We start from the raw sequence: 16,207 nt of genomic DNA, 5'->3' as shown, positions 1-16,207 counted from the left end.
GATGATCTCTAGAGAAACCTGGAATTTCCCTGTGACACAAGTGTGGCAGAAAGAGGCAGGCCCAGGGGTTGCCAGCACCCCACGATCCCTTGGCAAGTGGGGCACCCCTCAGGGTGGGAAGGGGCCCCTACCTGTTTGGTGAACCTGGCCACTGGTTCCTGAATCTCTGCTTTCAAGGGCCTTGAGCGGCTTATGTCCCAGGAACATGGAGTCATCACAGAGCATTTACATCCAAAATCCATTTTCCTTCAAAAGAGCGCCCAGGTCAGAGTAAGTAAAGGCGATCCTGTACACTTTGGTAAATCTGTGGTTGGTCTATACTGTAACTGGGCCTTTAGAACTGACAGTGAGCTTCCCTATGTGATTCTCACAGGAGAACGCTACAGAGTTCCTAGAAAATCCCCTATCAGACCCTGCCAGGAAACAAGGGTTCCACAGAGGTGACGGTGGTGGACAAGTAAAGACAATTCCAAAGTGTAAACGTAAACATATTTTTTATAATTTAGATATAAAACGTCCGAAAAACACTGTATTCACCTTATACTCTTAAGCAAATAAATTGAACAAAACAGTGAAGTCAGACAAAGACAAATATTGTATGATACCACTTACGTGTGGAATCTGAAAAATAATACAAATGAATCTATGTACAAAACAAAAACAGACTCATGGACAGAAAACAAACTTATGGTTACCAAAGGAGAAAGAGGGCGGGGCAGGGATAAATTAGGAGTATGGGACTGACAGATACACACTACTAAACATAAAATAGATAAGCAACAAGGACTTGCTGTAATATGGCAACACAGGGAACTATATTCAATATCTTATAATAACCTGTAATGGAAAATAATCTGGAAAAAATATATATATATAACTGAAGCACTTTGTTGTACACCTGAAACTAATACAATATTATAAATCAACTATACTTTGATTTTTTAAATTGAGCATAATTTGATAGCTCAGGGACCACCTCAGGCCCACTGGGGAATGTGGAGTAAGTGCCCCTACACAGGTGGCCCCCGAGAGCCCTGCTTTTGAGTTCTTGCTGTCGTTGGCTTATTATAATTTTGTGACCTGCCCCTTTGTCAAGCTGTCAGCATGTGACCCTCAGCAGCTTCTCTACCTCCTTGAAGTTACTGCTTCCAGGATTGGAGCCAAAATGTGGTACATGGGGAGGGGCCGAGGGGGCAGGGGAGGGGGCGAGGAGGTGTGGTTCTGCCCTCGTCCTCCACCCTGGAATGTGTAACTTCTCTGCCGTGGACCCCAGGCTCCCCATCTGAAACACAGGGAATTAGAAAAAGTGATTCCGTAAGGCTCTAAGCTTGGTAATTCCCATGAAGATGCTCTAAAGTGATCTCAAACTCAGCGTATCAACCCAAATGAGATTAAACTGTGGTTGTCTGTGTAGCTGCCTCACTCCTCCTGTAAACGGTGCACTCCTATGGGCAGGGACCATTTTATAGTCATCCACCAGTGCCTGGCAGGTAGCGGGGCTGTGATACACAAGGGTGGACAAGCAAATGGACTGACCAGCTGAGACCGAAGCACTGATTCTCTCCAGCTGTGAACCTCTCACCTGTCTCCTCAGCTCAGTCACAAGCTCTCTGCGAGCGAAGAATAGAGCTTTTCTTCATGAGGTCTCCAAGCAGGGCTGATGGTCACTCAGGGTGCACTTGTGTGTCCAGGTCAGTTGTTAAAGTACTGAAAAACTTCTGTACAGTTGCTGCCTGACCCCCAGAGAGCCCCCCACCCCTAGATGCCCAGCACCTCATCCAGTGCCCCCAGCCCCCTCTCTGGCTGCTAAAGGGTGATGTCTGGCCTGGCAGGGCCTCCAGGACTCTGTTCCAGCTCTATGGCTGCATCCTTCTCACTGGTCAGTGTATTGCCGTGCCATTGTTAAATGTCCGAGTGATGGACCAGCCCGATGCAGATGATGGGGATGCAGCAGATGCCTGGTAAGTGCTACTTGTTACCTGAGAATCGATGTATGCGGGCTCTGGTCTCCCAGTGGACTGACGGAGCTCTCAGCAAGGAAGTGGGCAATGTGCTGCCTGATGCCCGAAGACAAGTTTACAGGGTCCCTGGCTGGACAACATAAGGCCCTGCAAGGACACCCGCAGGGGAAGGAAAGTATAGAATTGCTGTCCTTGCCACTCCCATCCCTGTCAATCCATCCGTCCATCCATCCATCTGTCCACCCATCCACTGTTTGGGGCCCACACTTCGGGCACATCAGCTCCAGGAAGACCAGAGAGCAGGTCATGCAGTACAGTGAGCTGGGCCAGACGGGCAGGGGGAGTAGGAAGAGGTCAGACTTGGTGCTAGGGGTCGGGGGAGGGGTCGCTGGTCTGAGCCCCAGCCCTCTGACCAGCCTGGCGGCCAGACTCTCAGGGCCTATATTTCCTCTTCTGCACAAGGGACAGAGTTAAACCTACTTTTAGCTTGTTGTGAGGCCTGGTGAGTCTAACTAAGGCTCTGATCTGGGCCCACAGTTGGGGCTTCCCCTCTAGATGGAATCTTATTTGGATAAATCAGGACTTGAAAAATGACAGAGTGGTTACACATGTATGTCTTGTTTGCAAAGATGCATCAAGCTGTACACTTATGTATGCCCTTCTGTATGCAAAGTAGATACGGTAAAAAGCTAAAACACCAAACATGTTCTCAGGCATCGAAAATATTATCAGTAAAAAAGTTGAGATGCTAAAACAAATAGCTGAGAAAAATCTAGGATTTTAGTCCTAGAGAAAATTCCTCAGATAAGTCATTTTCAATCGTGAATTACCTCTTTCAGCACAGGGAGGGGAGGGTATAAAAACCATCCTGGATACATTATTCTCCCTGAAACTGAGTTTAACTGGTGCATTTTAGCAACAGCAGAGCTGGATAAATAAGTCTGAGTGAGCATCAGCAGAGACAAGGATCGGGTGAGCCAGAGGGTTGTTCAGTAGACACACCTGGCAGAGTAAATGACGAGTTAGATGGGGTTAATCGCATAGAGACTGATGGAGGTTAAAAGGGAAGGGGAGAATGATGCAGTCCTCACCACACACCGAGAGGTGGGCCTTGGCTAATTGGAGCTAACGATTGATCATTTCATTTCTGATCCAGGAAGTGCTGCAATGTTGACCTTCAAGGTTCAGAGAAGTGTGTTTAAGACACAGTGAAATAGACAGCTGCAATCCCAGCCACAGTGGAATTTCTAGGGTTTCATTTGTGCAGGAAGGGTGGGGAGATGGTTTCAGGCCTTTATAGTTTCAAAGGACAAGGACAAGGGGCTGGAGGACTTTTTGTTTCACATCTGCTTCTTCCCGCTTCAGGAGTATTTATGTTCTTCCCATCTTGGCTGGTCTTCAGACAGGGCTCCTGGACCTGGTACGGGGAAATGCAGTGGGTCCTCAAGTTCACTAAAGACAACTTGTTCCCATGAGCTTATTTGAAACCAGGCTGTTTGGATCTCAGAGTGCATGTCCCATGCAAACAGTGTCCTACTAGCAGTTTAGTCTACTAAATCCACCCATATACCCTTGAAGTCCTCATAGCTCTAGGGACCCACCACCATGTTGCCATGAGCAAACACTTATCATCCAGTGGGCAGTGGGGAGATGGGCTGTGTCCATCAGTGTTGCTTCAGTATACATCGCTGAGCACCAACTCTGGGCCAGGTCCTTACTGGGGACAAACAGAGAAATGGCCCCTCTATATGAAGGGTCTCAGTCTAGGGCAGAACTCAGGACAGGCACCAAATACCTACACCGGAGACCAAAAGTGGTCCCATTCAGAGAGGTGTGTGTTGAGTGCAAAGGGGATTCCAAGATTGGGGTGCGGGTGGTCACAGCCAGGTGGGGTAGAAGCAGGGAACTAAGGGAAGAGGGCACAGGGGGACTTGGAGGCAGGGGCTGGCCTGAAAGCCAGGGGGTCGGTACATTCCAGACCAGGGATCAGTATAAACAAAGGTAGGACAGGCTTTTTCACAAGGCTGTGGAAGGACATGGGTAAGGACAAGGCCCTGAGCTGCATGAGGAGGTCTTTGTAAGAAGTCAGGCAGCTGCGGGCAGGGGAGATGAACGCCAAGAGCCTCTCACGACCTCCCATGTTCCTGAAGCCTGGATGCCCCAAGGCTGGCAGAGATGGAATCCTCCAGACAACTTCTCTCTGCAACTCATCCAGCTCCTCTCCAGGCTTTCTCCTCTTCAGGTGGAGGGGCCCAGGGCCTGGCGGGGCCACCCCTGTCCACGTGGGAAAAGTGGAGGTAGGTCCAAGAGACAGAGTCTCCTTCCTCACCGCGGGGAGAGGAGGGGTGCGTCTCCTTCAGCTCCTGGGTCAGCCTTCCCGCCTGGGGCCTCAGAGAAGCCTCAGAGAGAGGAACCCTCCTGTCCGGGGCCAAATCTTCGGATCAATGGTTTCACGCCACCGAGGTTGTGCAGACAACCCCCCACTACTCCCCTCTGCTCCTGGCAGAGCTCTTTCTGGAGCAGCTGAAACAGTGTAGGTAACTTTCTGTGCTTTCCCAGGGAAGTCAGAAGTCAGAGACAGCCGACCAAGCTCTTGTGGGTTCATTCATCTGGATACCAGATGGGAGGGGCAGAAAGAGGGCTCCTTAAAGCAAAGAGAAATGAGAGCCGAAGACAAAGTCTGCAAACAGACAGAGGCCTGCCCACCTGTAGCAGCCGAGGCTTGTTGGTCCCAAAATCTGTTCTCCCCTGTTCCATGGGATATTTAGCTGAGAATATGGCCACTCAGAAGGAAGACTACATTTCCCAACGTTTCTTACAGTAGATATGGCCATGTGACTAAGATCTAGTCAACAGGTAAGTGCCACTTCAGGGACTTTTATTTAAAGGGAAGAGATATACCTTTCTCCTTTTCCTCCTTGGTGTCTGGAATGTGGATTTAATGGCTGGAACTGGAGCAGCCATTTTGGACCATGAGGTAATCTTGGGACTGAAGCAATATATAGAAAAGCAACAAGGCAGAAGGATACTGTGGGTTCTTGACCCCATGGAGCTGCTATACTAGCACTAGGCCACCTACCTCTGGCTAGTTCTGTGAAAAGAAAGCCTTGTATTTTGCTTAAGTCATTTGCTATTTTGGATTTCTCTGGTACTAACAGTCAAACTTAATATTACACCATTTTTCAAGGTGCAAATCCAGCCTCCTCCAAGAAACGCTGCCAGATGGTGTGTTGCTACTTGCAAAGTCCTTTCACATGCATTTAAAAAAATTCATTTCCTGTTTTCTGCACAATCACCTCTAGGTAGGTATTTTTGCCAGCATACCACAGGTAAGGAAGAGGTGGCTCAGAGGGGTAAACGGTTTTCTGGTTTGGCAACACTCTTCAGCTTAAATATGAATTACTAATGCCTGTGTTGATCTCCCCTCCTGCCCGTGATCTTCTCCGTGGCCCAGAGGGGGCTGATTCAACTCTGATTCCCTCCAGGGCTGAGGGCTCCACCCACAGCAGGTGCTCTGTAAATTTGTGCCAAATTGATTTACTGTGTATGCAGCAAGTTCTCCTCCATCCAAAGACATTGATTTCTTCTAACTCCATTTCTCTCTTTGACATTCTCCAAGAAAGGGAGAAAAACTCCAAGGAGAGAAAAGAGCTTGGTCCTTTCGGGTGAATCTTTGGCCTGTAGAGGGCCAGGTGGCCAAGGCCTGGTAGTGTATGAAGGGACCTGCTCTGGGGTGTCAGAGGACCCAGGACAAAGTACCAGGGACCCGGAGCTGGGGCTGCAAGAGGAAAGTGTGGGGAGGAGGGGCCTCTGAAGCTGGGGGCCTGGCAAGGATCCCACCCAGCTCCCTCTCTGGGGGCAGGGAGGTGGGCATGCAGAGCCCAGGGAAAGCAACGAAAGGAGCTGGTTTCATAGCCAGATGGTTTTTGCAAGTATTACTTCATTGAACCTCACAGCACTCCTCCGGAGTTGGGTGGCAGGCAATTTCATCTTTTGAAGGGGATGGAGAGCTGAAGGAGAAAGAAAAAGAAATCTGGTGACCTGGCTATGAGGAAAAAACACTGCCCCAGATTTGCAAATCTCCTGCGGGGAGGGAGGGACCTGAGGATTCTACCTCATGATGAAAATAACTGTTCTCCCCCCACATTCAACCAACGGCTCTTTACTGGGTTCAAAGGCCAGCAACTTTGATCTGCCCAACAATTCTTGGAGGACAGAGGCAGGCATTGTCCCTTTCAACAGATGAGGAACCTGAAACCCAGAAAGGGAAAGTGACTCGCCCAAGGTCACACAGCACCAAAGCTAGAGTCCCAATGTCCCTCCCCCCACTGCTTGCAGCTTGCAGTAGATAAACCTGGAGAGAGTGGTCGGCCTCATCTGCTCACCAGCCTGCAAACCCCTGGTGCTCCCTGTTGCTGTACCCAAAATGCAGGCCACAGGAGGGGAGAGTGGTGACGGACTGGGCCCAAGCCAGTTCTGCCCCTTTGAATGGGAGCCTGGGCCCCAAGAATAACTCCAGGGCCACAGAGTGCTACAGCCTGAAGGGCCGAGCAGAAAGGACACTGAGGCCCACGAGGGCGGGGGGGAGGGCGGGGGGTGACTTGCCCAAGGTCACACAGCAAGGGCAGTGGCAAAACCAGGACTGCAGTCACTTCTTGGTCTTAGCAATGGAGAAGGGGCCTTGTGTGCCACAGGCTCCCATAACCACGCACAGATGTAACCTGGGACTTCAGACTCCTTCTTCCGGCACCTTCTGTTGACAAGGGCTCACGTAGGAGACTGGCTTCCCTGGAGAGACAGTACTGCTCTTGGCTACTGGTGTGCCCTGCCCCACCCCAAGAAGTCCTAAGCATCCCAAGACCCTACTTGGATGCTACTTTCTTCATTCATTCATTCATTCATTCATTCATTTATGGTTGCGTTGGGTCTTTGTTGCTGCGCATGGACTTTCTCTAGTTGCAGCGAGCGGGGGCTGCTCTTTGTTGCGGTGCGCGGGCTTCTCAATGCGGTGGCTTCTCTTGTTGTGGAGCATGGGCTCTAGGCGTGCAGGCTTCAGTAGTTGTGGCACACGGGCTCAGTAGTTGTGGCTCGCGGGCTCTAGAGCGCAGGCTCAGTAGTTGTGGCGCACGGGCTTAGTTGATCCGCGGCACGTGGGATCTTCCCAGACCAGGGCTTGAACCCGTGTCCCCTGCACTGGCAGGTGGATTCTTAACCACTGCGCCACCGGGGAAGCCCCTCGGAGGCTACTTTCTTCAAGGAGTTGTCATTCATCTTCCTTCCCCCACGGTCCTCCCATACTCGTGACGCACTGTCTGTGCCCTGTCACTTGTGTCACATATAATCCTTGACCCAGGTCTTGGCTCTCTGACTACTGGGTGCTCCCAGGGCATGACCACCATGCCTGGGTACCCCTCACGCTCCTTGGGTATGAGAGAGAAGTTGGAGTGACCTACTGATGGAATGAAGTCAGCTGTGGCTGTGAGACGCTGGGCTGGAGGACACTGCTAAGTGCCTGTGGTATACACTGGGCCCTGGGAGGGCAGTCTCGAAGGCTGGGGGCATGTGTAGGAATGGCAGCCTCTCAGCAGTGCTCTAGGCCAGGCCTTTCCCTGAGGGGTTTGCAGAGCTAAGGAGAAGGATCCATGAAACAACCAGGGTCAGTCTTCCAGTGATTGTAGCTGCAGTCCTTTAAGAAACCTGCTAGTGGAAACTGTTTCAGATGCCCAGGAAAGGCCCCTTCTGCAAAGGAGAGGCGCCATGCCAGACCCTGTCACCCAGATGGGCCTTCCTGAGCTGCCCTGGAGTCTGTCTGTCCGGGGGCGATGGGCTCAGCCCCGGCAGCCACAGGCCCTGCCGGGGTGCTGAGCAGTGTAACTCCCTCCCCCAAATCCTGGGCTCCCACCTCCACACCATGGTTGATAGCTGTACGTGTAATTTAAATAAATAGCAGCATAAAGCCAACCACAACGAGTAATCTTAAAACTAATGAGAACCTTAAGCCAAAAGGATCATTTTCCCTCTTGTGTCTTAAAGCCGCTTTCCAGGGGAGGGGCAGATGGCTGGCTGCTCAGCTCTCGGGGGCTGGAGAGCAAACGTGATGAGGGCGCACACCTCACCCTCACCCTTGGTCCTTCTCTGTTTTCCCGGACGTTTCTAAGTGTGAGTTTTGAGGAATGCAAAAACGCTAGACACGCAGGCCCAGTCACTTATATGAAAGAGAATGTCTCTTCATTTCTTCTTAACTTCAGCCCACAACTTCCTCAAAGACATCTCCCAGGACTGCAGCATCTAAATGCTTCTGCACATGAACTTTATTCCTTTGATTTCCCCTTCATGGTGTTTCAGCAGGATTTTGCAACAGCATTCTCACTCCGCTCGGCTCCCTGCCCCCAGCCCTCCCTGGAGGGCCCCTTCTAAAACTCCAACGGGGTCTTCGCTCCCCTGCGTCAAATTCTTCCATGGCTCTCCAATACCCAGAGCAGGCTCTCAGCACTGACTACACAGCAGAATCACCTGGGAGCTTTAAAAAAAAATTGATGCTTAAGCCCCAACCAGACCAATTAAATCAGAATTTGGAGGGCAGGCTAATCATTTCTTTTTTTTTTAACATCTTTATTGGAGTATAATTGCTTTACAATGGTGTGTTAGTTTCTGCTGTATAACAGTGAATCAGCTATACATATACATATATCCCCATATCTCCTCCCTCTTGCGTCTCCCTCCCACCCTCCCTATCCCACCCCTCTAGATGGTCACAAAGCACCGAGCTGATCTCCCTGTGCTATGCGGCTGCTTCCCACTAGCTATCTATTTTACATTTGGTAGTGTATATATGTCCATGCTACTCTCTCACTTTGTCCCAGCTTACCCTTCCCCCTCCCCGTGTCCTCAAGTCCATTCTCTATGTCTGCATCTTTATTCCTGTCCTGCCCCTAGGTTCTTCAAAACCATTTTTTTTTAGATTCCATATATATGCATTAGCATATGGTATTTGTTTTTCTGACTTACTTCACTCTGTATGACAGACTCTAGGTCCATCCACCTCATTGCAAATAACATTTCTTTTTATGGCTCAGTAATATTCCATTGTATATATGCAGGCACTAATCATTTTTAAAAGCTCCCAGGTAATTCAAATACAGAGCCAGTGGTCTAAAGGGTAAAGTAAAGAGAGAGAAAGCTCCTCTAATCCAGAAGGAATTAGAGAATTAGCAAAGCACCATTTGCAACCACTGATAGAATAATCGACACCTGCAAGTCAATGGATGCTAAAACCATTGGGCGAGAGGTCTTTGAGGAGCAGGATATTCACACAGTCCCCAAATAATACCCCGTGTGCCGGGTATAAAAAGATGAGACTAGAACAGCGTGCTCAGAATGTGGTCCCCTGGGGGTGGCAGCAGCATCACCAGAGCAAATTCTCGGGCCCACCTGGGACCCCCTGAATCAGAAACTCTAGCACTTGGGGCTCCAGCCATGGTTTAACACAGCCTCCAGGTGATGTGAGTTTGAGAACCACTTCGCTCAAGGACCTCTGGGGCCGGCACCACCAGGAGCTGCTCAGATCCTCTTCGGAAAGAAGGATTCATCATCCCTGCTGGTAAGAGCATGGCCAGACAGCAGCCTGCACGCAGCCTGTGAGGTTGGGCTGAGCTGAAGAAACCTGCCTGGAGCAAGGTCTCCCCTCCCTCCGGGGCGTCCCACAGTGGGTGAGTGGTCAACTTAGGGGTATAAGTGTCTGGCCCCACCCCCCAACACAGGACAATACTGAAGCATCCCCGCCCCCGCCCCCGCTCCCGCTCCCAGCCCCTGGAGTCAGCTGAAGCCTCCACTTCTTCCCTTATGCAATCCTGCGTCCTCCCTTCCCCCCGCCCCCGCACAGGAGGGGCTCCTAACAGCTCTCGCCTGTACGCGCCGAGGCCGCTCTTCATCTGCAGTCCATTCCCCAGAGAGGCCGCCCTGCAGCAGCCCCGGAGGGCTCTGCCCCGAGCCGTCTTCGGCAGCAGCGTCTGCTTCATCCTCACCACGCCTGCTTCGTCCTCACCACGCGTATCGCTCGCTCACTGTGTGCAGAGCCGGCGGCGGAGGACGCTAAGTGCATTTCTCCGTTCAGTTCTCAGGCCCACCCTGGGTCCCCGTCTCACAGGTGAGGCTCAGAGCGGTGAAGGTGGAGGGCTGGGGCTGGTCTCCCTGACGCCAGTATCACTCTTCTATCTACCAAGCTTCCATCTACTCACTCTCCTGTCTCCCAGGGGTGCCCACACTCATGAGGGTCTGTGGGGTCAGGGTGGGGTGTAGAGGGGCCGGGAACAGGGTCCCAGAAACTTGATACACTCGGGGAAGTGCTGGGCTGACCCCAGGCTTTCCACGGTAACCCCTGAGCCAGGAGCCAGGGCTCCTGAGCCACTCAGACAAACAGTCCTGAGGGGAAGCAAGCACATGTATGGCTCTAATACAAGGCCGACTATGACGAGCGCCAGGAATGAGAACGGGGAGGGGGCACAGAGAGGGCGACGGGAGAACTGGGTGAGACTTCCTGCGGCGGGTGAGGTGCAGGACGCCAGGCAGAAACCCAGGAAGACCGAATACTTGGTGAGCCTGGGGGGTGGGGTGGCAGCCAGGCCACAGAGCAGCCGCGGCACAGAGACGGAGCCAGAGCCCAAACAGCTCTGCAGCTGCCCTGGGGGACTGAGTGGAGGAGCTCCATGCGTGGGGAGGGCTTGCCAGGCCCAGAAGGCGATGGGAACAGCTGCAACTCATGTCCAGAAAGGGAGAAAGAACACAAGCCGATCCCAGGCCTCTCTACCCTCCTGGGAGATGCACGGTGGGGAGGGAAGGGCAGGGGGCTCAGAATCAGATGCTCTGGCCACATCTCAGCTCTGCCACTTGCTGACTGTGAAGCTTTGAGTCAGTAATTTAATATCAGTAAGCCTCATATTCCTCATCTGTTAAATTGGTGCAATACGCCCTCCTCTCAGAGTTCTTCATTAGGTTTAAATAACATGAGAGATGTAAAAAGCACCTGGAACAGAGGAGGCCCACAATGTTTGTTCCATCCTGTTTCACTTTACCCTGTGGCCAGTGACTTGGAAATAAACATGAAATGACCACAATTATCCCTGGAATCAGCCAGGTCATACTGAATGGTCCCTACCTGCAAAAGGTTCTTACCCATCCTTGAAGATACTCCAAAACAGCAATTCTTTAAAAAGGATTCTGTGATGAAATAAATTTGACACATCTTAGAATAAAAATAGACATACTTCTCTCCTGCAGGACTTCTCAGAGCCTTTAATATGTACACAAGAACACTGCAAATCTCTGAGAAAGGGATCCAGTATGGGGCTAGGGTTTTCCAAACATTTGTCCAAGAAACCTTCTGACTTCTGACCACAAAATCTTTTTTTTTTTCTTTTAAATAGCCATTAACATGTTCTGAGAGATGCTGATCTAAGCTCATTCCATTCCTTTACAGATGGAAAATTGAGGCCCAGAGGGATGAATTAACATACTCAGGGTCACAGAGAAACAGAGCTGGGATGAGAACCCAGCCCTCCACCGTTTCCAGGAGCCCGGAAAATGGTAGGAGGTGTTTCCTGACATTCTTGAACAAGATGGGTTGGGGGTGGGGGCAGGTACTGGTGGGTTAAGGGTGCTGTGCTTGGCTTCTCCAGTGGAATCGGGTCACACAACAGCCCACTGCCATTCACACCTGTCATTATTAGGGAGTTCCTGATTTCGCCGGTCCCTTCATATTCTGTTGCACCAGTGACTGACTGCCTGAGTTTCTTACCAGCAATTTCTGTATAATCTGATCTGTGTACCTAGCTCTTCGCTTGCCTAGCTGCCAGCAAGGCTCCATGAAAATAAGGAGTATGTCAGTGAGGCGTGGTGCTGTCAGCCTCCAGTGCTGGGTGTGCAGTGGGCAGAGAAACGGGCAGGGGACAGCTTGACACCAAGGCCACTTACAGGCATGAAGAGACTAAAAGGCAGCCTCTTCCCTCTGCGTGGAAGGCTTTCCTTCTCCTAGCAATATGGGTGGAGATATCCCACTTCTCCAAGCAAGCTGTTCCTTCTCCATGCTTAGGCAAGACTGAGCCGACTGATGATACTTTTAGCTAAGAACAGACATTTGGCAGCTAGAGTCAGGCCCTCCTCATGTTGCTCTGCTGTTCATGCACTGGGAATGTGGTCTTTAGGCTCCAGGGACTGTCAGAAAGGGAGGGGCCTTCCAATCGCACCGCCAATTAGCCAACCAGCCACATAACTAACCAACCAACCAACCAGCAATCTGCCCATTCATCCAACTGTATATCCAAGAGGAATATGCAAAGAATTGTATAAGTAGTTATATACTGGTATATGTTTAACCACTGGCAATCTGGGGGAAAAAGCCCTGGTTTGTGGTGTTTGCCAATTTCTGCAGTGTAAATATTCTCACTGTGGTCGAATTCAGACCACCAACGTGATGTCACCAATGCAGAGTCAAGAAAGATGCCCAGTAGCCTGATTTTAGATGGTATTTCCACCATACAGATACAGATAACCTCAAGAGCATAGATAATTATAAAATGGTGTAAAATCATTAGGAAGTGATGTTTTGAGTATCCGTTATTTTTGCTATTGAGATAATTTAATTGAAAGTTTATATATTGATGGTTGTATTTAACAACCTAAAAGGTAGTTCTGATCACTAATTCCAATGTATGGGTGTATGTGCATGGGGGTGGGGGACAGGTGTCCTGACACCAACCAGAAATTCTTAAGACACAACCTGGGCATCTTAAGACACAACCTGAGCATTCTACAATTTAACTCATTTCTGACACTATCTACCCAGAGACAGCATCAGATCCCCCAGGTTAAGGGCTCAGCACTACAAAACTGCCCCCTCCCCAACTTCAGATACCAGTCACAAGTCTAGATTGTCACCTGTGCTTGTGACTGACCAGCCATAGATCAGAGGTTCCCATGACCCCCTTCTTGGGCTCAGTTAATTTGCTAGAGCAGTTCAGGGAATTCAGAGAAATATTTTACTTACTAGATTACCAGGTTATATAAAAAGATATAACTCAGGACCAACAGATGAACGAGACGCATAGGGCGAGGTATGTGGGAGGGACTCCCATGTCCTTTCCAGGTGTGCCATTCTACCTGAATCTCTATGTGTTCAACCAGGAAACTCTCCAAATCCCATCCTTTTGGGGTTTTGTGGAGGCTTCATACATAGGCATGGTTCATTAAATCATTGGCCATTGGTGACTGATCCAGCCTTCAGCCCCTCTCCCCTCCCCAGGGGTGGAAGGGTGGGACAGGCGGCATTGAAAGTTCCAACCCCAGTCACAGGGTTGTTTCCTCTGGCAACCAGCCTCCATCCTTAGGTGACCTAGGGACATCCCAAAAGTCACCTCATTAACATAACAAAAGACACCTTTATCCCTCTGCCACTTAAGGGATTTAGAAGCTCTGTGCTAGTCTTGTTATAAATCACAATATCACACAACCACATTGCAAAATTCCTGACAAATTATCAGCTCTTGCAAGCTGATATGAGCCAGCCCCAGCACAAAGTAGATTTAGGGCACAGGGGAGAAAGTTGTTCTCTACTGGGGACAGGCATTGAAAGGGGATCGCTAGTGATACGACAGCCAAAAGTTTTAAATCTATACTGGAGGGAGAAGACCAGTCTGATTTAGCTGAGTCTGAGTTCCTGATATAGTCCTTCTGGCATTCTTTGGATTGGGCATTATGTCCTCCAGTTCTGGGAACTTTTCTTATGTTATTTCTTCTATTTTCTTACATGTCTTATATTATTCCTTGGGTAATGTCCTCCCTACTACTTTCTCTGATTTCTCTTTCTAGAACTCCTATTGGACCTTCTGAAATTACATTCTAATTTATTATTTTTTATTGATGTATAGTTGATTTACAATGTTGTGTTAGTTTCTGCTGTACAGTAAAGTAATTCAGTTATACATATGTACACACTTTTTTATATTTTTTCCATTATGGTTTATCACAGGATATTGAATATAGTTCCCTGTGCTATACAGCAGGACCTTGTTGTTTATCCATTCTATATATAATAGTTTACATCTGCTAACCCCAAACTCCCAATCCATCCCTCTCCCACCCCTCCTCCCCCTTGGCAACCACAAGTCTGTTTGCTATGTCTGTGAGTCTGTTTCTGTTTTGTAAATAAGTTCATTTGTGTCATATTTTAGATTCCACATATAAGTGATATCATATGGTATTTCTTTCTCTGTCTGACTTACTTCATTTAGTATGATAATCTCTAGGTCTATCCATGTTGTTGCAAATGGCATTATTTCATTCTTTTTTATGGCTGAGTAGTATTCCATTGTATATATGTACCACATCTTTATCCATTCATCTGTTGATGGACATCCAGGTTGTTTCCATGTCTTGGCTATTGTGAATAGTGCTGCTATGAACATAGGGGTACATGTATCTTTTTGAGTTATAATTTTGTCTGGACATATGCTCAGAAGTAGGACTGCTGGATCATATGACAACTCTAGTTTTTTGAGGAACCTCCATATTGCTTTCCATAGTGGCTGCATCAATTTACATTCCCACCAACAGTGTAGGAGGGTTCCCCTTTCTTTGTACCCTCTCCATCATTTGTTATTTGTAGATTTTTAAATGATGGCCATTCTGACTGGTGTGAGGTGGTACCTCACTGTGGTTTTGATTTGCATTTCTCTAATAATTAATGATGTTGAGCATCCTTTCATGTGCCCCTTGACCATCTGTATATCCTCCTTGGAGAGATGTCTGTTTAGGACTTCTGCCCATTTTTTGATTTGGTTGTTTGTTTTTTTGATATTGAGCTCCATGAGCTGTTTGTATATTTTGGAGATTAATCCTTTGTTGCTTCATTTGCAAATATTTTCTCCCATTCAGAGGGTTGTCTTTTCATCTTGTTTATATTTTCCTTTGCTGTGCAAAAGCTTTTAAGTTTCATTAGGTCCCATTTGTTTATTTTTGTTTTTATTTTCATTACTCTAGGAGGTGGATCAAAAAAGATCTTGCTGTGATTTATGTCAAAGTGTGTTCTTCCTATGTTTTCCTCTAATAGTTTTATAGTGTCCAGTCTTACATTTAGGTCTTTAATCCATTTTGAGTTTATTTTTGTGCATGGTGTTAGGGAGTGTTCTAATTTCATTCTTTTACATGTAGCTGTCCAGTTTTCCCAGCACCACTCATTGAAGAGGCTGTCTTTTCTCCATTGTATGTTCTTACCTCCTTTGTTGTAAATTAGGTGACCATATGTGTGTGGGTTTATCTCTGGGCTTTCTATCCTGTACCATTGATCTATATTTCTGTTTTTGTGCCAGTACCATACTGTCTTGATTATTGTAGACTTGTAGTATAATTTGAAGTCAGGGAGCCTGATTCCTCCAGCTCCAATTTTCTTTCTCAAGATTGCTTTGGCTATTCAGGGTCTTTTGTGTTTCCATACAAATTGTAAAATTTTTTTTCTAATTCTGTGAAGAATGCCATTGGTAATTTTATAGGGATTGCATTGAATCTGTAGTATAGTACCCAACTGCTTTGGGTAGTATATTCATTTTCACAATATTGATTCTTCTAATCCAAGAACGTGGTATGTCTCTCCATCTGTGTGTCATCTTTGATTTCTTTCATCAATGTCTGATAGTTTTCTGAGTACAGGTCTTTTGCCTCCTTAGGTAGGTTTATTCCTAGGTATTTTATTCTTTTTGTTGTGATGGTAAACAGGATTGTTTCCTTAAGTTCTCTTTCTGATCTTTTGTTGTTAGTGTATAGGAATGCAAGAGATTTCTGTGCATTAGTTTTGTATCCTGCAACCTTACCAAATTCATTGATTAGCTCTAGTAGTTTTCTGGTGGCATCTTTAGGATTTTCTATGTATAGAATCATGTTATCTGCAAACAGTGACAGTTTTACTTCCTCTTTTCCAATTTGTATTTCTTTTATTTCCTTTTCTTCTCTGATTGTTGTGGCTAGGACTTCCATAACTATGTTGAATAAGAGTAGTGATAGTGGACATCCTTCTCTTGTTCCTGATCTTAGTGGAAATGCTTTCAATTTTTCACCATTGAGAATGATGTTTGCTGTGTGTTTGTCAGATATGGCCTTTATTATGTTGAGGTAGGTTCCCTCTATGCCCACTTTCTGGAGAGTTTTTATCACAAATGTGTGTTGAATTTTGTAAAAAGCTTTTTCTGCATCTATTGAGA

General features: G+C 47.9%; 1 long non-coding RNA gene across 3 annotated transcripts in view; it reads left to right on the top strand.

Annotated features, from left to right (window-relative positions):
- Positions 1–9,590: 9,590 nt before the first annotated feature.
- LOC133093984 (uncharacterized) overlaps positions 9,591–16,207 on the top strand; it is a 54,447-nt gene continuing 47,830 nt past the window's right edge. For all 3 annotated transcript variants that reach the window (XR_009701343.1, XR_009701344.1, XR_009701342.1), the window contains exons 1-3: positions 9,591–9,670; positions 9,844–10,107; positions 11,437–11,543. This is a non-coding gene — a long non-coding RNA (uncharacterized LOC133093984). The remainder of the gene's footprint in view (positions 9,671–9,843; positions 10,108–11,436; positions 11,544–16,207) is intronic.

This window comes from Eubalaena glacialis, chromosome 6 (genome assembly GCF_028564815.1).
Source record: "Eubalaena glacialis isolate mEubGla1 chromosome 6, mEubGla1.1.hap2.+ XY, whole genome shotgun sequence".
NCBI classification, from domain to species: domain Eukaryota; kingdom Metazoa; phylum Chordata; class Mammalia; order Artiodactyla; family Balaenidae; genus Eubalaena; species Eubalaena glacialis.
The sequence above is the reverse complement of the archived record's forward strand: the minus strand, read 5'-3'. Positions and strand labels throughout refer to the sequence as shown.